Source organism: Salvia hispanica, unplaced genomic scaffold (assembly GCF_023119035.1).
Source record: "Salvia hispanica cultivar TCC Black 2014 unplaced genomic scaffold, UniMelb_Shisp_WGS_1.0 HiC_scaffold_792, whole genome shotgun sequence".
Classification (NCBI taxonomy): domain Eukaryota; kingdom Viridiplantae; phylum Streptophyta; class Magnoliopsida; order Lamiales; family Lamiaceae; genus Salvia; species Salvia hispanica.
In genome coordinates, this window is record NW_025952568.1 from 14,190 (window position 1) to 39,363 (window position 25,174).

Sequence of the window (25,174 nt, forward strand, 5' to 3'; positions counted from 1 at the left end):
TTCTATAAGCATGCATCACAAACACTTCACTCTAACCATGTAATACTTCATTCTAAGCACGTTTTTACTTCATGAGATGAAAAAACAATGCACTACTATAAGCATGGATCACAAACACTTCACTCTAAGCATGAAATACTTTACTTTAACACGTTTATGAAAAAACAGATCACTAATGGCATGGATCACAAACATTTCACCGTAAAGCGTTTTTACTTCATTGAGATGAAAAACAGAGCAATATAAGGTAGAAATGAACTTTAGCGCATAACTGAAGAAGGCGACATCGACGACATAGATTTCGTTTATGAGTGAGAATTGGTAGAGAATTCAAGCGGAAGCGGAGAATTGATGGAGAATTCGAGCGGAAGAGGAGGATCGAGTGGAGAATCGATGGAGAATTTGAGCATAAGAGATGGCGGACGAGAAGAAAATTAATCTAAATGAGAGAAATTAAAGTTTTAAACCCAACTTTGTTTGTTAAATGACTATTTTACCCTGTCTTTTTATAGTGAACCAATTCTTGCTTACAGGTGAAGTAATTTTTTGACCAATTTGAAATCTATCTTGAATTTCAGCCCTTGATTTTTAATCTTGTGATTGAAATTTGTTCTCTAGTTATACACTTAAGAGGAACTTGTCCTATATCACTACTCTCTCGTTACTTATTTTAACTTTTTAATTCATAAAAAATGTTTATAAGTTTGACTTTTAATAGCATCGTTACTTATTTTAAATTTCAAGAATAGTATTGTAATTTAATACATACAAGTACTCCTACTGTCCATGCCGCAACATAAGAATTTGTGCAACTTTATTTTATAGGTAAGTGAAGAGAGTAAAGTAAAAAAATGGAATGAAATAGAGATGATATTTTCATTTTTAGTAATGAAACAAATAAAAAAGGAAAATGATAATGAAAATTGGAGTATATGCTTTTTCCAAATTGGCGGGTAAAATTTGCCTACTCTCCACACATATTTATTTCATTTCACTAGTTTTACTTCTAGATTTACCGAAAAATAGTTTGTATAGGTGAACTTTTAAAAATTTATCTACAAAAGGCAGGATATTGATTTTCAGTCTAATTTATTGAACAAATTATGTCATTTGAATTTATAAGGAACTAATCCGAGGTGTAAAATAAAATTTGGATCGCATCGTATTTTCAATTTGTTTACTTTTTGCCACTTGCAACTTTTTCACCGACTATTGGATATTTCAACATTCGTAAAAGGGACAGTGGAAAATAATGAAATCATGTTAAAATTAATATTTTTGTAATTCCATTTATCGGTGTATGCTGTTTCACAACTATTAAAAACATAGAGATCGTGTCAAAGTCTTATAAAGTCGACAGTCTTAATACGAAAGACACAGAATCATGTGAAGATGCCCTCAAGAAAAACCAACTGATATTGCTTTTAATCAGGCTAGAAACTCAACGGCTCATTGTCCTTCCACTGCCGAAAGCGGGAGTAGTCGACGCTCTGTGAAACTAGCCTGACGTGGTGCCCTCTGCTCCACGGGACAAGAGGCTGATGCCTTCGCAAGGGACCCCATGGCCCAACTCCCAACTTGGAATGGGCGAGCCAGAATTATGTGTGAAGAAGTCCTCACGTGAATATGTGTGACCTATAACATGCAAAGGCAGAATTCCAGTTTAAACGGTTAAAACTTCTTGAAATGAAATAAATAAACATCGTAGTGAACCAAGAAGATGAAAATCGTATACGTACAGTAGGAAAAATCATCTCAGGTGCATGTGACTGCGAACGAGCTTTGCTGCAGCAACCATATTGGTGAGCGCAGGCATTATCTCACTGTATTTCCTTGTTTTGAGGCCACAGTCTGGATTGATCCACGTGTTTTTGGCGTCCAGAACTGCCAGCATCGCCTCGATGCGCTCAGCAATCTCTCGAGTCGAGGGAACCCTTGGTGAATGAATGTCATACACTCCGGGCCCGATGCCTGCTTCGTACTTCACTCCCTCTTTGAAAACTGAGAGAAGTTTCTGCTCCGACCTTGAGTTCTCGATTGTCACAACATCTGCATCCATGTCTTTAATCGCGCCCATGATCTCGTTGAAGTTCGAGTAGCACATGTGAGTGTGAATCTGCAAGTATTAGCAGCGGTGTTGATAGTTTACATTCATAACTGTAATTGGTGAAACTTACTTGAAGCGGATGCATCGTGCACACAGATGTACACAGGCCTTTTCCCTTCATTTTATATTGATTTTGCAGCACTAACCTGGGTAGCATCTTCAACAGCAGAATTAGTTATCCTGAAGGAGTGCACAGCCCACTCCAAGTAGAATGCCTGCTCGGATTTTCGGAGAGGCAGGCCCCTCTCAAAGCCGCCTCATCGATTTGGATCACTTTGATTCCAGCTTTCTCAAGATCTTCAACCTCCTCCTTCATGGCGAGAGCAATTTGATAGCATGTCTCATGTCTAACGTGGAAAGGATGCGGTTAGAGACTGAATGCAATGTTTCTAAAATGTCTAGTAGGAGGAGGATGGGATATTTGTACCTGGGCAGGTCGTTCCTAACAAATGCCCAGTTCAGTATTGTGACAGGGCCAGTAAGCATTCCCTTCACGGGTGCTTGGTCATGCTTTGAGCCAATGTGGACCAGAAGACTGTCATTGGTTTGGGCCGACTCACGTCACCATATATGATGGGTGGCTTCACACACCTTGATCCATACGATTGAACCCAACCATTTTCAGTGAAGGCAAAACCAGATAGCTGCTCCCCAAAGTACTCCACCATGTCATTTCTCTACAGTTTTCCAATGAGACAGTTAGGTGTTTATTTTTCAATCATTTGCAATTGCTTTGAGCTCACCTCTGGTTCCCCATGAACAAGAACATCAATGCCGAGCTCTTTTTGAATTTTGATGACTTCTGCTATTTCACCCTTAATGGTTTCGACGTATTCTTCCTCAGATATTCTGAAAGGATAATGGCAGAAATCTCAACGTTATAGATGTTGAAAGCACCAAAACTAGTGTATGGATGAAGTAGTATAAGAACGATACTTTCTTGCCAGCCTTATATTCACGACGAACTTTCCTAAGTCCAGCAGTTTGAGGAAAGGATCCAATAGTAGTAGTTGGAAGGATGGCAAGATTAAGCTTTTCCTGCTGAGCTTCCAGCCTGGCAGTGACAACTGTAGCTCTGTGGTGGTCGGATTCCTTCAGTGCAGCAGTCTGAACGTAGAAGCAAAAACAACGGTCATAATTAAAGTGAAAAATGAACGTACAAGAAAAAGCATGAAACTGAAAAGGTGTAGTAGCATAGAGACTCGTACAGCCATCTGAACAGCCTCATTAGTCACTCTTGGGGATGACCTTCTAGAAGCAAGAGCTGCTGCATTAGCAGAGAAGAACGCCTGAAATGAAAGCAAGCGGTGGCAATAACTCACATTTTGAGGTAAAATGCAAGATACTAGGCAATAACTCACATCTTGCAGCAAGATTAATGATGACATGTAGCTATTTTGAAAAACAATTATACCACAACCACTTGGAGAAAGTGAGAGATTAAATTTAACATGCATTAGGATATGTGAAGAGGATGGTCAAATCAAGCAAGTTTCGGAGGTTGCAAACTTCTTGAATCTCAACAAGCAAAGTGCTGATAAAGATATGAATAGTTAAATGAAGAACTATAGACACAGTATAAATGGCAGCCCATCCTATGTTAATAGAAAATGAAAATATATGCCAAACCAATAAGCTGGAACTTCAATGTACAAACAAGAGCGAGAAAGTTACGATTTGCGAATTTTAAAACATTTTTATGGCCTGCAGAAATGGTATATATCTTCTGTATGAAAGCTAAAAAAAGTAAACTGATTATCCTTTATAGCTGCTTCTGTTCACTTTCACGCTTGAGAATCCAATAATGCATAAAATAATGTGAAAATTGTGAAAAAAATCTCCCAACTTTGATCCACTTAGGCTTTAGACACATTTTTTAAACCAATGTAATAAACTAATAATAACACATTTTGTTGATCTGTGGCAAAGCAGAAATACCCAAAAACTTCCAAAGACCAGAAAAATGATGTGGCTTATGTTTTCTCCACCCTGGCACAAAATCTGATGTGAGCCTATTCTAACTTGAAAAAAATGGGTAATGGAGTAGTACCTCATCCTTCTGTCCAGATAGTGTCTTTGCCAACACATTGACTTCAAGTAACTTCTGTGCAGCAAATGCAAGCCATGACTTTAGCTCTCCATCCAACATATTTTCATTCACCAAATCAACTGCGGTATGAAGCAGAGAACATGATGTGGATACCACGAGCTTGTCTGGATAATGAAAAGAGAAGATCTTATAAGAGATGATCAAATGTAGGTTTATGGAATCTAAAATCACACTATAAACTGATATATAATACATAAAAAAGATTCCATATCTCATCTTTCATTGACAATATCTAGATCCACAATTAATACATACTGTAAAGTAGAATGAGGTACACTATTACGATTTGCTGCTTGACATCTTAAACACTTAAAAAAAATACTGAGAAAACCACAGATTACTTTGTAGCATGTTATCTATAGTGTAAAAGGGTTTAGGAAATCACCTTTCGCCACCACACCCTCCAGAGCCTTCAAGGTACTTAGAGAAGCTTCGAGGTCATTAACCCAAATGTTTCTTCCATCAACAACTCCAGCAAAAAGATGTTTTCCAGGAGGAAATCCATTTCTGATTAGGTCAAGTGTCTTAGGTCCACGGACCAAATCAAACCCAATAGCTGTAACACCCTTCAACGCAGTAACAGTACTATATGCCTCGGCAGTGAGGTCAGCAAAATATGTCTCAATAAGGACATTTAAGCCAGAAACCGAAGATTCCAATTCTTTATAAGCATGAGTAAATGCATCCAATTGGTGAGAATCAAGATCCATGACAAGAGAAGGCTCATCAAACTGAATCCAGCTAGTGCCAGCAGCCTTTAGTTCAGCCACAACTTTCCTTCATAGTAAAGTAAAAGAACAGTTCGTTTCAACATGAAATGTAAATTAAATGCACAATCAGAGCATATGTGATGATTTTACTTATAAATAGGAAGGATCTTATCTATCAGGGAAGAAGCGAAAATGACTTCTCGACTTCCTTTGCCCGTTTTGATAGTAATAAATAAGAAACAGGACCAACGAGGACAGGAATTGTATCAACACCGAGCTGCAATGATGGAAACGCCAACATAGACAAATTTAGTTAGCATAAATAAATATGAAAATTAAAACACAGACATTCGTGACAGTGAAGTTTATGTTCCTATAGTTATCAGATGCTCCAACAGCAAGCCCGGATGGATATTCCAATTTAACAGACATAAACTAAAAGAAAATGAAGACAAGTAGCTAAGAACTCCCTAGACCTTGCTAAAAAACACTAATCCTATTTCCTGCAAATGTTGGAGTAAGTAGATTATGTATTCATGTAGGATGTCAACTCACATTTTTCGAAATCACTAGTAAAATTGCTTCAAATTGGACAAGGACAATGTACTAGAGAAAGATTCATATCTTGACTCAATGGCAATATAATCAAATTCACAGTATCGAGTCAATGTCACCCACCCTGATATGAGAATGTTCCAGTGACATAAATTAACTCTGAATTGTGAACAATAAAATAAAACAAACAAATATTTTAAATAAAGCTGATACAGAGGCTCAAATTAATCTGATGGATACAGTGAACATGTGCACATCAAATAATGGTGATTGAACTTACAGCTTTAGCCTCCTTATATTCTTGCACTGCCTTGCGAGATCCATAAGAAAACTCGACATCTGGCCCCAATTCTGGGACAATATAATGGCTGCTTCAACATGAAGTATCTACTGTTAAATACTGATATAGTAAACATATATGAAAATCATGCTATGCTCTAAACCAAATACAGCAATAAGGCACTACTTACTAGTTGGTATCAAACCACTTGGTCATCTCCATTGCAGGAACAGAGGCATTGCCCCTAGCCATTGAAAAATAAACTTCAAATCCTATCTCACCCCCATTCCAACTGTATCTTGAGGGAACTGCACCCAACATTGAAGTGGTATCCAACACCTGGTCATAAAACGAGAATGTGTTGCTAGGAATATACTTGATACCAACATCTGTCATCTGCTTCCACATTGAGACACGAAGATCAGCTGCAACCTTCTGCAGTTCCTCGGCACTGCTCTTTCCATCCCAGAAGGATTCCAGCGCAAACTTAAGTTCTCTTTTTGCACCCACACGGGGATACCCTACAATATGCGATGACATTGACCTGATCCGCCCAGTAAGGCCAGGCATAATCAAATGGTATCCGATATGCTGACAAGGATATAGACAATAAATACCATAATTTGCATCAAAGAACCCAATCATAACCCAAGGAAAGAATCCTAAGAAGCACATAAAAGGAGGCAACAAAAATACCTTACTCTTTTTTGTTGACCACTTACACTAGGACTCATGAAGAACTCTTCAGTTGATTAAATAGAGCACCAGAGAAAATCCCGCATAGATATTGTGAATTACATTCATCCAATATAAACTCACCAAACTTTTTCTTTTGTCCAGGAGACTAAAAACTTGAAGGAATTTAGCTTCATATGCATAAACTACTGACCAATTAGACAGGCCGCATATCAACTAACATATCACCAAAAAACAAAAACGGAAGCCCCATACACCACTGAAATAAGCATAAGACGTTACTGTTCATGATTGGAACTCCAAATCAGTCATACGATACGCTGCAACAGAAGCAATAACACAAACACCTGCAAGTATATTCAAGGTCCTAAACGCAGCAAATATATAAACCCTAAACCTCCTACTCACAAAAACTAAACAAATGGTTTACCAAATACTAATACGGAGTATGATAGAGTGAGTGTGGCGAAGCAGAAAACCTGATGCGAAATTTGATGGAAACGAGAGTTGTGATGCGTGGGGCGGGGGAGAGAAAGAGGGGGAGTTCGGTGAGGTGAGCGCGGCGGAGAAATTTGCCTCATGTTGTGCTGCATTCATTCGTGGTCACCAATCAACATGGAGTACTATTTTAGTGCATAGAGCTGCTGTTATCATTTCGTAAACTTCATCCCTTTTATCTTCCTTGGTTTGTAGATTGAATAATTTAGCTTGGTTTCTATACCAAGTATGATGAGCTGCAGTCTGTAGTAGCTCCACTGTCCAAGAGTTGAGAACTTTGAGAGAGAGATGCGGCGGTGCTGCTATAGTTTTCACTACTCCGTAGTCCGTATGTTACTAGTAGTAGTATTTTTTTTATTACTAAAATGCAGGTATAAGAGTTATAAATTATTACAACTAGTCGTGGGAAAATTTTAAAAATAAAAGTATGACATTTAAAATATGTAAAAAGCTAGAAAAATGCAAATGTGACAAACAAAAATTCCGTTGTCATAAACAAGAGCTAGGTCAATTTGTCATTGAGTCACGATTACTCATAAATATGGCATATGAACTATTAGAGCATCCCAATAAGAATGATTTTCCCACGGACTAGTACTAGGATTTTTCAAAAACATTGTCACGTCACTAGGATGCCCACCCACTGCCATATCACTAGAACATCTCATTACACAATAGTGGACTAGCACTAGGACTAGTCGACGCCCTAGCAATAAAATAAATTAGGAAATACGATTAATTCATTTTAATTGTTAGTGTTTATCAAATATACAAAAAATAAAGTGCGTGAGTTGTAAATATTGAGTATAAATAAAAAAAAATTAAAAATAAATAAAAAATGGGACGTCCTACCTCTTGTTCGTCCCGACTTCGGTGTAGCGGACAAGGAGAGGGGACGTCCGCCTATGAGACGCCCTCTCGTCCTCTGGGACGTCCGTCACCGCTCGCCAGCAGTAGTGGACTACGCGACTAGCGGTCAGCGTCTTAGTCCACTATTGTGGATGCTCTAAATTTTGTTGTATCATCCCATCAAACATTTTTTTTAAGTCGGGGTGACTTGAAATATGGACATATAATAGTAGAATCGTTTTATCAATTAAGGTGCCCTTTATTATTTAAGTTAAAAGTTTTATCTAGATAATCTTCATAATTTTTGGTAATTCATAGTACACTTTTTTTATATTTTGAAGAGTACACAAACACACACATGCATATGATATGGAGTAGTACATATATATGCGTATGGTGCACAATTGTCTCTTTAACATATTTCCAATAAGAGTTATTAGAGCATCCACAATGTATGTCGATCTCACGCCTATCGCCGAGATCGGGCTCGGTCATATCGGGCATCCATTGCGGGTCTCGAGCGTGCCCGGGACGGCCGGAGTTTGGTCGCGACCGATCTCCGCCCAATCCATCGGGCGTGAGATCGGTCGCCCATTGCGATCAACACATTTTTTTCCTTTTTCAATTATATAAATATACCTTAATTTCACTCATTTTTCACACAACTCTCACACATCTCTCTCAACTCTCTCTCCATTGCAATATCTCTTTCACTCACTTTTCCAAAATGTTTCGGGAAGATATTGGTCGGTCTATGGAAGCGCAATGTTTGCTTTGGGAACAGATTCTCGCCGGTATTCGTGCAATACAAGAGCAAGAGCAAGCCGAACAGCGAGGCCCAGAGCAGATCTCGAGGCTCATCCGCCGACGGACATCCGTCCGTCGAGCATGTCCTAACTCATCACGTACGTTCGAGGACTACTTCGCCGAACATCTCCGGTGAGCGCGCCGGTTTTTCGCCGACGGTTTAGGATGCGCGAGGCTTTCTCAGATTGTTCACGCGTTGGAGGCGCGCGACGAGTACTTCCGGCAGGGGAAGATGCGGCCCACAAAAAGGTCCATCCCCGCGATGAAGTGCACGGTTGCGCCGTCGGTTGGCATACGGCACTACGGCGGACATGTTTGATGAGTATCTTCATGTCGGGGATACAACTGGCCGGGAGTGTCGGTAAAATTTTGTGCGAGCGTTATTGCGCCTTCGGCGCCACATATTTGCGCAAGCCGAATGCCCAAGACTGCCGGGACCTCTTGGCGCAGAAACGGTGCACGACTTTCTGGAATGTTAGGGAGTATTGATTGTATACACGGGAGTGGAAGAATTGTCCGCATCGTGGAGAGGCCAATTCACCGATGGGTATAAGGGTACCCACCGGCGATGATCCTTGAAGCAATCGTTGACCCACGGTCTTTGGATTTGGCATGCTCACTTTGGCGTGGCGGTGTCCAACAACGACATCAATGTCTTGAACTCGTCTAGTCTCTTTACGAGTAATGCAATGGCAAGTCCGGTTATCGACTTCACTTTGCCTACGGACGACGGCATCATATGGGGTACTACTTGCGACGACATTTACCGAGATGGCGTTTTCTTGAAGACGATCTCACCGCGGGTGCGAGGAGAGAGTTTTTGCGGCAAAGCGAGATCGCACGGAAGGACGTGGAGCGAGGATTCGGTGTGCTTCAAGCGCGTTGGGGAATAGTGAAAGACCGGCTCGTTCTGGTACGAGCATCATATCGCCAATGTTATGTACGCGTGCATCATCTTGCACAACATGATTATTCACGATGAAGGTCGTGCAACTAGCGAGTGGTCGATGATGGAGCCGGTCCGAGCATGTCATGCGGCCCGGTCGTTCGAGGTTTACTCTATGGAGTCGACGAGATATTACAAGCTCGGGAAGCATGCGCAACCAACAAGCTCATCTTGATCTCATGAACGATATGATTAAAGAAGTTTGGACACGTAGTGGTCATTGAAATTATATCTCTTTAGTTGTAACTTTTTTATAAAAAAAAATTAATTAATGTATGTTTTTTTGCTAGTTCTTTAATTAGAAGTCTAATTTTGCTATTTATAATTGGTAAAAAAACTTAAAATTAAAATTGAAATGAAAAATTGATAATAGATAGGGCTCCACCATTGCGAGAAAGATACGGTATCTTGCGTGGCAACACTAAAGCTCTCACTAGGGCATACACTAAGGCATTCATTGTAGATGCTTTTAGATCTTGATCTAGTGGTCGGAATTGACGTAATACAAGCGGACTATACCATATAAATATTTGTTTTATAGGGGTAAAATGAACAAATCATGAATAATTAGTTCACTTATTTTTTTTTGGACGTCTAAAGCTAAATGAGTTATTCTTTTTATTTTATTACCATTCCTACTTTGTTACTTTTTGTTTATTTAGTTTAATCTTTCTAATGTCCTAAACATAATTTTTTTTAAATTTTATGACGAGAATAAATGTCCCGATCAATTTGAGATGAAGAAATAATATTACTTTATCATACTACTTAATAGTTTTAACTACTCTATATGTTTGTAATTATTTATACTCTATTCGTTTTTAAAAATAAATTTTTTGAAAATAACATAAATTTTAATATAATATTAATAAAATAAGAGATAAAATGAATAAGGTAAAAATCGAACGAAAAAATTATGAAATTATTAGTAGATTGTAGGGTTCATTCTATGCAAAAATGTACTCCTCCGTGCGAATAAAAGTACCGTTTTTTATTTTGTACGTCACGAAATAAAATTAAGTTTTTATTTTTTCTTTTACGAATAAGAGTTGGTTATAATTACAATTAATGGTAAAAAGACCCTATTTTCCCACTCACATTCATATAAATTAATATATACAAATAGAACCCTTATTAAAGTAAGCTTTCTGCTTTCTTTCAACTTTTTATTTCTTACTACCTATGGTTCTACATGAGACTCTTAATGTTAATGTGTATGGAGGGAGTAAAGTTTCTAACTTTTAGAAACGGCAACCACAACAAAAACATCGCATGTGAATCAATTTAAACCCAACTTTTGTATACTCAGTGCTGCATTTATTTACATGCCGACTATCGTCAACTTCCTACAGTTCTCTTTGCCATCACTTCATCTCCATCTCTGCTCCTCTTTTTCTATATAGGTCAATAGTTTTTGCGCCAAGAAAGGGTTTGTTTTCCTTTCATTCTCTGAGCTACAAAGAAAAGAGTAAAGTAATCCTCTGCTTATTCTACTTCGTTTGTTCTTGCTGCTCTCAGTTTCATTTCTTGCTCGCGTCTTGCAGTTTTTCCTTCCTTTTTTGGGGTAAAGTTGAAGGCTTTGAAGTTTGATCCATTTTCTGTCTAAATTTATTTCTTTTTCCTATGTTTAACAACGTGTGGATTTAGGGTTTTTAGGGGTTACGTGATGAGTTTTTCTTCTTCAGTTTGGTACTGCTCAACTATCAACGCTTCAATTACAAAACGGAGATAATCTCGTATTTTTTTTAATTATATAAATTTTGGGTTTCTGTTTCACCTCCTCTTTGTGAACAACATATGGATCCGAATTTTCGGGGGAAAAGGTATGGCAATTTGTATATCACAATTTTTTAGCTGATTAAAATTTCACAGCTTTTACCAGTATGGATTTTACATGCGTCAATTTGATTTTAGTTTTCATTTTTTTACATTTCTTCTGCAATTACTGCGTTCTAGTTTAGATTTACCTAGATTGTGTTACTTTTTCGTAAATCTGTTAGATCCGAGATTTTGCTTTTAAACTGAAAGCTCACTTTTTTACTTCTTTTCACCTTTTCGGTTAAAGTTCATGTGATTGCTCTGATATGTTAAATTTGAGGAGTTAGCTTCAATAATATTCTAAATTTATGTAAAAGTATAAATTTTAGTAATTAATTAACCAGTCTTTGTTTGTCCATGTGTGAATGTGATCTGTATAAATTTTAGCAGCCTTTGTAACTTTCTTGATGTTCCTAATTTGTTTGTATGCAGGTAGGAACACTTTTTTTGTGATTCCATTTTAACACCTTTAAAGCTTGAAGTTGGTATAGAGTTCATAATCTGTGGTTTTGGCTTGATTTGAGGGGTCTGAAACGATGATGATGTTTGAAGACATGGGGTTTTGTGGTGACATTGATTTCTTTCAGTCCCTTCCTGTAAAGGGGCAGATATGTGTTCTACTCAGCCTGCTGAGGCTGAGGCTGAGGCTGAGGCTGAAGTTGAGGTGGAGCCGGTGGTGGAGGATGAGGACTACACCGATGAGGAGATCGATGTGGATGAACTGGAGAAGAGAATGTGGAGGGATAAGATACGGTTGAAACGGCTCAAAGAGATGAGCAAGGGCAAAGAAGTCGTTGACTGTGTGAAGCAACGACACTCACAGGAGGCAGGCGAGGAGGAAGAAGATGTCGAGGGCTCAGGATGGGATCTTGAAGTACATGTTGAAGATGATGGAAGTGTGCAATGCTCAAGGCTTCGTCTACGGGATCATACCAGAGAAGGGCAAGCCCGTGAGCGGGGCATCTGACAATCTGAGGGAGTGGTGGAAGGAGAAGGTGAGGTTTGATCGCAACGGGCCAGCTGCGGTAGCTAAGTACGAATCTGATAACATGATCCCGGGCAAGAAAGAGGTGTGCAGCCCTATTGGTCCGACCCCTCACACGTTGCAGGAGCTTCAGGACACCACCCTCGGCTCTCTCCTATCGGCTCTGATGCAGCACTGCGACCCTCCCCAGGCGATTCCCATTGGAGAAGGGGTCTCGCCTCCATGGTGGCAGACTGGGAAGGAGGAGTGGTGGCATCAATTAGGTCTACAGAGGGAACAGGTCGGTCCTCCGCCTTACAAGAAGCCTCACGACTTGAAGAAGGCGTTCAAGGTTGGCGTCCTGACTGCGGTCATCAAGCACATGTCTCCCAACATTGCTAAGATCCGGAAGCTTGTGAGGCAGTCAAGTGTTTGCAGGACAAAATGACGGCCAAGGAGAGTGCGACCTGGCTGGCCATCATTAACCAGGAGGAAGCCATTGCTAGACAGCTCTACCCGACCGCTGCCTGCCCCCGTCCTCCTCCGAGGGCAGCGGATTGTTCCCCTTCAACGAGTACGGCGTGGAAGTGGCCGAGTCGTCTAACTTTGACGTGCAAGAGCAGAAACCTAACCCTGCACGCTCTGTTTCATCCCAGGAAGGACGAAACCATCATCAACTTAGACATATCCAAGAAGCGAAAATTGAGCAACGAGGCAACTGGCACGACGATGGTGATGGATCGACCACCGTGCGAGCCTCCTCAATGCCTGCTCAACGCGGATTTCGTGATCGAGACAGCACCCAACGGTCTTGCCCTTTCAAGCAGCAATGTGAGTTTGGGGCTTCGAGCTTCCATAACGACAGCAACAATCATATGAAGCAGCCAGTCGCGTATCCAGACTCTTTCAATTTGTCGGGGGCCGGGGTTCCAGAAAATGGGCAGAGAATGATCAAGAGCTGATGTCGTTCTATGAAAGTAATGTGAATGCAGGCAATAATAACAAGGAGTTTCAGAGTGTGAACATGGGGGATGGTGGTGAGTCATTCCGGTCGGTGACAGTTTCCCGATGATGTTTAGCTCGCCGTTGGACTTGGGCGAGGGTTTCGGGGGCCCGAAGCAAGATGTGTGGTACTACTAAGTAAGGATGCGGTTGCGGCCACGGTAAAATAAATGGCTTAGAGCACTCCCGATGGGGGTGCGAAAATCGGAAAAATCGCGAATATCGCCGGATTATCGCCGGCCGTTGTGGTGAAATCGGCGATAATTCGGCGATAATCTTACCGTTATTTTGCCAAGCGGCGTTTTTGCCGGATTATCCGGCGATCGCCGGGCCCCGTGGCGGCTCGGCGATAAATCGCGATATTTAAATTTTTTTTTCGGCCGACGGCTATTTTTACATCCCGCCCTATAAATATTTCCTCCACTTCCTCCATTCATCACCCACAATCTTCATTCTCTCCATTTTCAATCTCTTCTCCCAATCTTCAATCTTCATCAATCTTCCAAAAATTATGAGCTTTTGGAAGAAAAATTCCTTCGGGTAAGGGTAAGGAGTAAGGAAAGAGTCGAGTTCACAAATTCCCAACACGAATGAAGCAAACAAGCGGTGGATGCACTCGTTGTTGGCGATGGGTTCTCCTCCGACCAACTTCCATGCGGGTCCGTCTCACTGCGAGACTCCTCCGTAGGAGACTTTCTCCGTACTTCAACTCTGCCGCGAGAATGCCCTCTCCGTGACGATGTGTATCGGCCCGTTGAGCACCCGGATCAACCCCGGGCGACCAAGAATCTCGAGCCGCGACAACGGCGCGGAGGACCGAGGTGGAAGAAACGCCCACCGAGCCGCCCTAGGAGCGGGAGGAAGCGCCGCGTCGTCGGCTGCGGCGTACGGGTTCGATGAGAGGCCGAAGCGGGTAAGGGACTGTTTACGCTCTGCAAGAGTCGGCGATAGCCACTGGCGGGCGGACACGTCACGAACGCGGAGCGCGGCACCGGCGAGATCATATTCGGGAGCGGGTTGCCGCGAGATCGGGAGCCACAAGGCGCCTCGATGAAGGACCATGGTAGCGGCGATCCGTCGGCATTAGGAGCGCCTCATGAGGGGTGCCGGCCACTTGCACGGTATTTATTCTAGCTTGTTGGCGAACATGCCCGGTGGCGAGCGGCATATGGTCGAGATGAGGCCATGCGATATTGTGGCGTGCTTGTCGAAGGGTTAAGTATTGGAACATCTACGATAGTGGAGGATCTCCCCAAATTCGGACGGGGATGCCGTCGCGCTGCACGGGGAAATCGGTGCGCTCGCGACTTAGCGTTCGGAGAGCGAGGGGCGCGACCATCGACGAGTGGGGATGGTCGCCGACGCCGGAGGAGACGAAAAAAGGCGAAGGGGAGGCGGAAGGGGAAGGGCACTAGCGTCGGGTCAGTCGGGAAACCCCATCGACTTAGAAAAAGCCACTTATTCGAGCAATGTCGCCAATCGCCGGATGTACCATTGTACTTCACGTGGCGGGACCCACGAAGAAAAGGCGGCCCTCTGGAAATGCATCAAAGCACACGGATTACGATGGGCCTCGATCCCACGTGGCGCGATCGCTCGGGGATAATCCGAAGCGCCGCTTGGCAAAATAACGGTAAGATTATCGGAATTATCGCGTTCACCACATGGCCGGATAATCCGGGGATGTTCGCGATTTTCGCCGGATTTTTCGCCACCCCCATTGGGAGTGCTCTTACGTAGATATGAATATGCATTTTGTAGTTATAATTTTGTGATGTAGGTTTAATTGTTTTATTGTTTTTTTTTCTATGTTAATGTGGTAGGTGTTGATGGTACAACCTTAACTATGTTGTTTTTTTATTATGTTGTTTAAGTTGACGTATGAGATAAGGTGGGTGTATTTTGTTGACTGTTTGTCCTCATCCATTAGTGATCGAAAATTTACTTGAATCAAGAAAGGTGATGATTTAGTAGGTAGGTGTTTTTTTTTGATATAAACTTCCTCCTATTCTCCAAACGAATAAAAACCCTGTTGGATGGCATTGAATCTGAACCATGAGAGATTATTTTTTACTAGATATTTTAAATAACCGGAAGAGTTGGATCACTGATTTTTCCCACAAAAACTAGTTTCCATTTATTCCCTTTTCTTGCCATAAATTAACATATGCTTTTTTTGATCCATGCATGTATCTTGTCCTCTCACTCCAACTATGCCCAAAAATTTCTTTAATTAAACACATGACTTATCTCAATCTGTGCGATTGTATTATAAATATCAAGTGACTATTTGGTTTGTTTGACCTATTGATAAATTAAAAAAAGTGTAGATTTTATAATTATATTTGAAGCTTATGAGATTTTTTTTTTCAACCACGTATGGAAAAAACTAGGATCTTTTATTACATAAGGGGTGGGAAATTTACTACTTTTGCACTATTGCTTTAAATATTAACACTTTAACAGCATCAACAGACTACAATCTCTTATTTTGTCATTCTCATAATATTAGTAGTATCATATTAGGTTCTTATTTCCCCCTTTCCAAACACTATATGCATTTAATAATTTTTCTAACTAAATTGATATCAAATAATTTTATAATATAAAATTCCACTACAATTGTAATATGGCATAATTTAAATTATAAAATTATACAGTAAATTAAAATTCCAAAATTATATCATCGAAATTATAAAAAAAAAAATAAAATTGAAAAACTTACATACTACTAAAAAACTAATCCATTACTAACACCGGCGAGATTTTGAAGAAGTGTGTTGTGATTCTAATTTTTCTATCTTCATTCTCGATGTGTATGTACATCGGGTTGACTTTTAATACATATTCAACAACTCTTTTCGTTTTCAAGTGTCTCCAGAATATCTAACATCTTGTGAAGCGACATTGCTTGTGGTGACGTCTTCCTCTTTCCCTCACTTACCTTTTGTCCAATCAAATGACTCATACTCGCATCCCTGCCATCACTCCAGTGAGTCCCAGAACGTTGTCGGTCAAATTGGACTCCCGGTGAGAAGTGGCCCGCCCCCAAAAGTGTTGTTTTTTTCGGAAACAAACCATTCCCTTTTTTAGCCATTTTTTTAAGTGGCCAATCTCTTCCCCTTCTCGAACTTATTTGAAAATCTTTGTATTATCGTATTGATATGTGTCCATTGTCTCTTTCAAAATATTCATGTACTTGAGTCGCTCCCTTGCGACTCCATGTTGTTGTACAAGGCGCAAAACTTTTCTTTAAAGAGTTAACTTGATCAAAATGGCCTAGAGCATACGACTTGCAAATGGTGCCTTGAGGTATCATGTTGTATCTCGTTATTTAAATTTAAATAAAAAGAGTTTCTGTCAAATTTTTGATGTCTTCATCAAACCAAAGAAAAATGGACTAAATGTTTATAATTTACATATGAATTCTACTTAATTTTTATGACTGATAATATTTATAATTTCAGTCATGATTGGTTGTCTTTTTTGTTGTTTTTCTCCCTCAAAAATTTAAATATATTATGTCAAAAATTCATTTTGAAAAAGAACAATTAATTAACAACTCATTTTCGATAAAATAGTTAGTTACTAAAAAAAAAAATAATGCAAATCTCATTATACACGACATTCGTCATCTACTTATTCTTTTTATAAAAGCGTATTAAAGAATATGTATGAAATCTCTTGGGTGATCCTCTTAGCCCTGGGGCTCTCGGTGATGAAGCCCAATTCAGGGGTGGCACGCTAGGGTTTGAAAGAGCAAAAATTTTTTAGGTGATCCGCCCCTTTTTTCTCTTCTCAATCGGCCCCGGTTTTTTCTCCCTTATTCACGATAATGATCATCCCTTACTCGATTTTATTGTAATTTTTCCCCGGGTAAATCGGGAAAAACGCATCCCCATGTTGGGTTTGGGTTTTAAAAACTTCACCGGTTATTTGCAAGCAAAGAATAATCATCATTGGTAAAACAAATGGATTATAACCCTTTTATGATTTAGAAATTTTAATTGGATTTGAGGGGAAAAACCCTTTCCCGAGCTGAATTTTTTTACCCTTAAGTAGCTCCCAAATAATGGCGACCAGGGGGATTGCTTGATGCGCTGACGAAAAAACCAAAATTTGGGAACCCAAAAGTTTAGCTCAGGGGGCCTATTCTCCGGCAGCTATGTGGGGGTTTCCTCCCTCCCCCCGCCGCCACTTCTTTCGCTATTGCAACTCCTTTTGCATATCGAGCTTTTTTTGGAGTAAGGGTGAGTTTGTATTGCGCCTTGACAACTGCAGGAAGTCCCAAGGACTATACTATTGAAGTTGGTGGATGATTATCGTCTTTGCTTTAATTTATTACAACCCCGCGGGAATGATATGGGGGAAAATTATTGATTTTTATCCAAAAACTTAAGTGGAAGTAAAAACTTGATCATTTATTTGCATATCTTGCTTGGAAGTTATAGTACAAAATTAGTGATTTTTATAGTAGAAAATCAACATTGCTTATTGTACTTGTATCTTTTGGAGGAGCTTAATGTTCGGGATTAGCCTAGATAGATCGAACGGTATAGTATAGAATCGGGCTAGTGTTTTCAAGGATGATTTTATTGTGAGGGTTTCATACTAAGCAAAGTTTATATAGTATTTGCATGTCTTATGAAATTGAAAAGTCTGTGTCTAAACATTTTATCGTATCAGGTTACGTGGTATTACTCGTGGTTGATCGATGGCTGGTTGATATTATTAATGTATCCATGATTTTTCTCGGGGATGGCCAATGCAAATTGCCCTCTTTGTGATCTTGGTGCAATCTTAGATGAAGATTTTAGTCTTTGTTATGCGAGCCGGCAAGTTGGCTCTAGCTATGTTGATGCAGTGTTGGTGACAATCATGGCAAATTTTTTCTCTTGGGAATGCTTTGGGAATGAACTAAGACACGGTTTCAAGCGATATGATATCCAGTTGAAACCACTCTTCTCGGCATTTCATTGGAAAATTTTTGGCTGACATCATTGAGGTCATTTATGTTATTCTATTTGCCTCTTTTGGAACCCGTCCACCCGAGAAGAAGGACGACGATGCAGATTTTCTAGTTGAGAATCCCGTAGAGCATCATGTAGATTTGGTTGAGCCGTTTAAGAAATCGGTGATACAAATCATCCGTGAGGTAATAGTCTTTATTTGATATCGGTGTAAGCTATAGGTCCATTATGGTGTCTTATCTCATTAATCTGTTAGTAATCTTTTTATGAAGATATTGTATGGTGTCTTTTTCCACCCATTATGCCATTACTAAATATCGATGAGAACGAATACCTGAAAGTCTGATTTCACCAAATCTCAATCTTTTTGGCTTCATGGATAATATCATCAAATTGGTACTGTTCATAGGGTAAATTACCATTTTTTCTTGTTGCCTCATGTTCGGACAAGTGTGGTTACCACAAGGCGTATCCTTGAAAGACTTTTGATTCATTATGCTTCACAACGCATAGCATGGAAACTTCTCAAGGGTATAATCTTCACTTGTTAATTTTTTTAAATACCAATTGTTAATACGTTTCTAAATGCCTCACTTTACATATTAACCCCGTAGATGTTCCCAAGTCGGCAATTCGGAAGGCATCAAGGAAATTACCAACTTGTACTTTGTTTCTATGTTAGCGGGAAACCCCCTTCGAGAGGTCATATGATTAAACCTTAGGTTCTTGACTAGGCTTTCATTGGTTGAACCTAGTATCAATCTCTCTCGATTTTGCTAATACCTCTTCGTACTAACAGGACATCTCCTTGGAGTTTTAGCCGTGGGCTGTTCAAGTTGGCCTCGATATGTATGGATTTATTTATAGTATAGTTAAATCCAAAAAAACGAGTCATGAAACAACTTATACGAAAGATGAATTTAAGATCCTTGGAAAGAAGGTTTATGGTACCAGGGGTCCAAAGCGCTGCCTCGCTCGTTTTTGCATCTGTCGGGCGGCATTGCGCTACATTAATTCGTCCCTCAACAGGGCAGTGGGTTGGTATGACACCATTACGATTTATGATGATAATTGACCATATTCATAAGTATGTCGGCAATACTTATGATTCAATTTTGCAGGGTGTGCGCTTGGGGATTTAGGAGGCCCGATTATGATTGCTTTTCTATTTCGAGAAACTTGGTTGGGTACTCTAATTGCTCATACAAACGGATAATTGCTCATACAGACTCAGATTTTGTTAAATAGCATTCTTTGTTTTAACTTAGTTGATTGTAATTGCAGAAATAATTCAGTTCATAAACAATAAAAATTGATAGAAAATAGTGTATATTTTTTGAGTTAGGGTGGGGATTGGGATTTACTACCCTAATCTCTTTCCCTTGCTGATGGGGAGTAATGCTATACTAAGTTACAAGACTTGTAGTAGGGCAGGCATGTAGATTCATAGTTATTCAATACTCCTTTTTTAAATTATGTTTTGGTGTTGAAATTATCCACATCTCCGTATTATTGTTGTAATTACATCCAAGAATTTGATGGTTGTAATGTTTGTTGGGAACAATTATAATGGCAATGATTATTTGGTGGAGTAGTTAATTGTGAAAAAATTTAATTTTTATTAGTTCAATGCTTATACATTCTAACCTAGATAGTCACATTGAACAAAACTATAAACAAATTTACAAATTATAAGATTTTTTTTACTATTTTTGGATGGAACCGGAATGATTTCGTATCGAGGATAAAATTATAGAAAAAAACTAGTAATATGAATTACGGAGGTCATTTTACAACCAATGTTAGGCGATAAAAAAGTGATTACATGATTATGGTAATTGAAAGTCCAGTAAAGCGTAATCACTAATTACTCATATCACTAAAGAAATCTTTACAACACTATCTTTTGCATCATATCTAAAGTTACAAACATACAGGTCTTATTAACATAAAATTGAAAGAAGAAGGTTACATGAAGTAAGCACAACTCACAATATTGACCATAGTTGCACATTAAAACACGATGCAAAGATGGAATGCGCAACACGAGGCCGAACGATGAAGATCAAGACATCATGAACTTCAGAATATGGCTAATAGATCCAGAGCTTTCGATTGAACAAGACAAAAGTTTTACGAGTTCTTACTATGTTGCATCATCGAGTTGTAATCTTCATACCTTAAAACTTTAGAAACACAGAACACATCTGTTTCCATCTTTACAATGAGATTATCTTCGATGCAAATGCTCTGGTTGAGCAGGCGTCTCCATCATGGTCATGAAAAATAAAGTCGAACTCCATGAAACATAGAACTAATCCTAAAGAAGCTTGTCATAGCGCTCGACCGAGTGGAACTTGAGTGACTTGCACCATAGAATGAGAGGGCCACTAGAAGTCATTACGATTATCGTCTTTGTCTTGCACAAAATACCATGTTAAATTTCATGCATTTGTTTTTGAGTATTTTGGTGGATAGCAAGTATATTTGTAACTAAGATTTAGTAGCATGAATTCGAGATCAACAAAGGTACTAGTGCAAGGTCCCATTGCACATATGCTCTTATCTACAACATATAATCGAGAAAAGAGGCACGAAACCGAGTACATCCGGATGCACGGTGCATCAACCCTACTTAAGTCTCACTTGGAGATTATTAAAACCCTTATTAGAGATTGATGATCCCAAATGGATTTAATTAGGATGGACTCCATAAGTTTTTTGTCATTCACGAAAATCTGGAGAGGTACCTTTTTCCATCCAAACCGAGAAAATTCTCCACATCGACCTCAAATACTTCGATGGTGGGCTTTTCGCTAAAACTATCAACACACAGTATGATTTTTATCGGCGTGAAGCTCTTCGACCAGAAAGTCGAAACTTTAACCACAAAGGTTGTGTCATAAACTATACATTGGTTAGACGAGATCAAATAACTAAGTCATTTGATCTCTTTTAAAATAAAAATTGCAGAACAAAGGAAAGAGAATCATCACACATTAGAAAGATTCATAAGCATGAACGAAACACACGGTTTTCACATTGTATTATAACTACAATCCATAAACTAATAAGTTAAAGTTAATCCCTAAGTCCACATAAAGTGACTCTTTTCCTTTTGGGCGTCTCCCAAGTGACACATTTCCAAATGGAACCACCATTCCCCCTTTTTTCCCCCCCCCAAAACCAAACACAAAAAATAGTGAAAAGGAAATGATGCTTTATCGGGGGGGATATATTATTTGAAAAAAATCAATTGAACCTTGTGGTTACTGGTTATATAAACATTTGACAAAAAAAAGGCAAAATCTAAAAACCCCAAAACCCTTTTATTCCGTATAATTAATAGAACTATAATAAAGCCCCATCATAGGGATGATTTTCCCAAACCCAAAATTTTTGGAAAGTGGTTCCAAAGGAGACAATGGGGGAAAAGAACAAGAAGGGCAAAACCCTTTTTTTCCATTGGTTGATTGTGAGAATGGCTATGACCCCCTTTTCCGGGTTTAAAAAAAAAGGGGATGTAACCACCACCCAGAAAAAAGAGTAACAAAGATGCGATTTAACCAGTTTCCTCTCATATAGTGTTTTTTATGGTGATTGCGGTTTTCCAACGTAAGTGGTGCCTGAAGCCCCAAATCGGTCAAACATCGACATTTCGGGTAAACCCTCGTAGTTACTAAAAAAGGTGCACAATAGTATAAAAAAATTTAAAAAAAGTGAGATTGTATGACTTAACTTTGCAAGGACCTTAAGCACGGAGATAAAATGAAAACCCCCAAATCAAAAAGTAAAATTTAAGATTAAAAGTCGGTATTAGGTAAAGGACGATTTTATCATCACTTTTTAAATAAAAAAGAACATGAGATTCTCTTTAGTTTACAACACAACCATTTCATTCATCAAGACAATGCGGGATTACTAAATTTCATTTCAATTAAATTTATGCAAAAACTTTTTGAATCCCCCTAATGAAATTTTAAACGGAGAATTTGAGGAGGGGTATATTTTGTCCAACCACCCAAGAAAGTGCAAGTCCTAAATAAGGGATTTAGATATTTGGTTTTTTTGGCAAAGCTCCCTTTTTTTCAAGGAGATAAACGAATTTTTTCCAAGATACAAGATCACTTGCTACATTCCATTGAAACATGGTATACTACGCAGCAGTAGTTAACAAATACAAATGAAACAAAATGTTAAAACCATATTGGCTTACTTAACAAACAACACTAAACCGCTTCACACATAAATAGTCCACTATGCCATTTTTTAACTCAAAAAATTCAACTCCGACTACCCACAATTAGCCCATTTAAAGCTAAGGCAGCAAATTATGAGATTAATTAAAGAAAGTCACAAATTTTCCCACGCTCAAAATCAAAATAAAAACAAAAAAAATCCGAGGCTTGGGGGTGGGCGTTTCCCCGAAGACCAAAAAAGGCATAGTAATTAGTAAATGACTTACTAACGAAAGAGTTCAAAGCGTCCATTTTGGCCGGTCGCAATAGAAACGAGCCTGGGGGGGAGGGAGTAAGAAAAGACGGGGCTATCCCGCCAAAGTCGACAATTCCTCCGCCGTAATTCCACCCTCCATTTCCCCCGGATTGCAAAATTAATGAACCCCCAGAAGACGATTCATGCACATAGAAAAATGCGTTCGATTGAACAATTAATTAAGGCTACGTTTGGTGTATGTTTGTAGATAAAGAGTAATGGGGGGTTTTTTTTGGTTTTTGGAGATGTCAATCCGGTTTTTGTTTTTTACAAAGCCCCCCAAAAATCCTAGTTTTGATCTTTTTTTGAAATACCCAAAAATCTTAGTTATTTATCAGGAAGTGTTAATTTAGAAATTACAATTATACCCGTCAAAATGTTACCCCTACCCCAAAACGATGCAAACAATGTTCTTCTTCTTCACAAAAATAGCGATAGAGAGCTCTTCCTAAATTCCTCAATGGGTTCCCCCCATTTCTTTGGCGGAAAGCTTCCGGGGACTACAAGCTCCCAAAGGCAGGGAAATTTTTAATCAAGGTTGGACTATTTCAACAAGCTCCCGATACAAGCCTTCCCGAAATACCTTGAATAACCCCCCGAATCTCTTGGACTATTTCAACAAGTCACTAATTTGTCATCCTATTTCTCCAATCTGTAATTGTGTGACAAATTGAGATATATTGGACACATTGCAGCTACTGACTGCATTTTGTTTGCATATTTTTTTAAACTTTGGGGATTTTGAGTTTGTTGAAGTTGAGTACCCTCATGAGGTGCTTACATCCACAAGTTTTACAGGGCACAGTGCTTTGTGTGGTTCATGGGATAGATTTTTTCATGGTTGATTTTTCTTGAAAATGAATCAGAAGTTTTCATGGTTGATTTTGCTTGAAAATAAATCAAAATTTGTTTTGCTTTTGGGATTGATTACCTTCTAAATTCATAGTTGTTGAACTGTTTTCTGTATTGAGATCTGCTAATTATTTTTTGCAAATTTTGAAAAATGAGATCTGTTCATCGCTTTTCTGCACAATTATCATCATTAATTTTAACGAGGATAATTTTGGTAATCATAATTTTAATCATTGCTTATGACTTATACCAAACACTATAATAAGATAACTCACAATTATCTTAATCTACCAAACACCTAATATACGTAAATTAACTAATCAAAACTATGATAACTATCATAATGGTATCATGTCTAGTGGAAACATGACATAGCTACCATACTTTTAGTAGTTTTTAGACGATACCAAACAATAAAGTACATTAAATTAAATTAAATACTCCATACAGAGTCCCATTAATTTTACTAAAAGTAAAGTTTAAGAAAATAAATAGTGGAATGTGGATACTATTTTTATATATTAATTTTATAATAAAATGTGAGGAAAAAGTTAATAGAATGTGATGTCATTAATATTATTTATGGAATATTCATCCGGAACTCCTCAAATGGAAAAAATTAAAAATGATAAATCGAAACTCCTAAAGTGAAATGGAAAAATAATAAATAGTTTTTAAATCATCAAATTTATTCACCCACAATCCACAAAGTTCAAAATTAAAAATATTAACGTATCAATTTTCCTTAAGTCTCACTGCCCTATTATATGTGATGTGTATTCCTTTTAGACCATCCACTATAAGTGAAATACTTCTTTGGTAAATGTATTTGTTATTAGTAAATATATAGTAAGTACAAATTTAAGAGCAACATTTTTTTGGGTCCAAAACATTGTCAAAGGGATCAAATTTAACTCGTAAATTTGAAAGTATCTTATTAGAATCTAAGATTAATGAACTTCGATTTAATATTATTTGAGCTACTTTTTCAATGTTTCAAATTTTTATTTTTTTTTGCAAAAATATCTTCAAGAATCAAGACCATAAAGAGCAATTATGTCTATTTACTCGTCTTATTTATTAAAATATTGAGAAAATATTTTTTTTTCCGTGAACTTTGCCAAAATATTATTGAGTGAACTACCTAATTGGGCCCTAGACTTGTATGCTCTCACTTTTGCGGTGTCTAAACAAAATTAATATTACACGGTACCTGGACTTGTAGTTATGCACGTTTGAAGGTTTTTTACACTTTTCGTCACTTTTTTGGACATTATAACCCCCCAATGGGTGAAGGGCTAATCGTCCACACAATATTTTTTCTCGTCTCTACCCCATTGCAGCCTTTTCATCTACATTTTGATTTGAGTGGATTTTTGGACAAAGTTTGAAATGATTTAATATTAGTTCATGTACAAAGAGTAGCATTGAAGAAGAACCTAATTCGCCGGAAGAGATGGAAGAACCTAATCCACCGTCGACTCCATTTCCACAAAATTTGGGCACCTATCTTTGT

At 38.7% G+C, this 25,174-nt stretch overlaps 3 pseudogenes; 2 read left to right on the plus strand and 1 right to left on the minus strand.

Annotated features, from left to right (window-relative positions):
- Positions 1-1,601: 1,601 nt before the first annotated feature.
- On the minus strand, positions 1,602-6,994 carry LOC125200079 (annotated as a pseudogene).
- A 4,016-nt stretch (positions 6,995-11,010) lies between these two features.
- On the plus strand, positions 11,011-13,219 carry LOC125200074 (annotated as a pseudogene).
- A 4,881-nt stretch (positions 13,220-18,100) lies between these two features.
- LOC125200075 lies at positions 18,101-19,528 on the plus strand (annotated as a pseudogene).
- Positions 19,529-25,174: the final 5,646 nt, after the last annotated feature.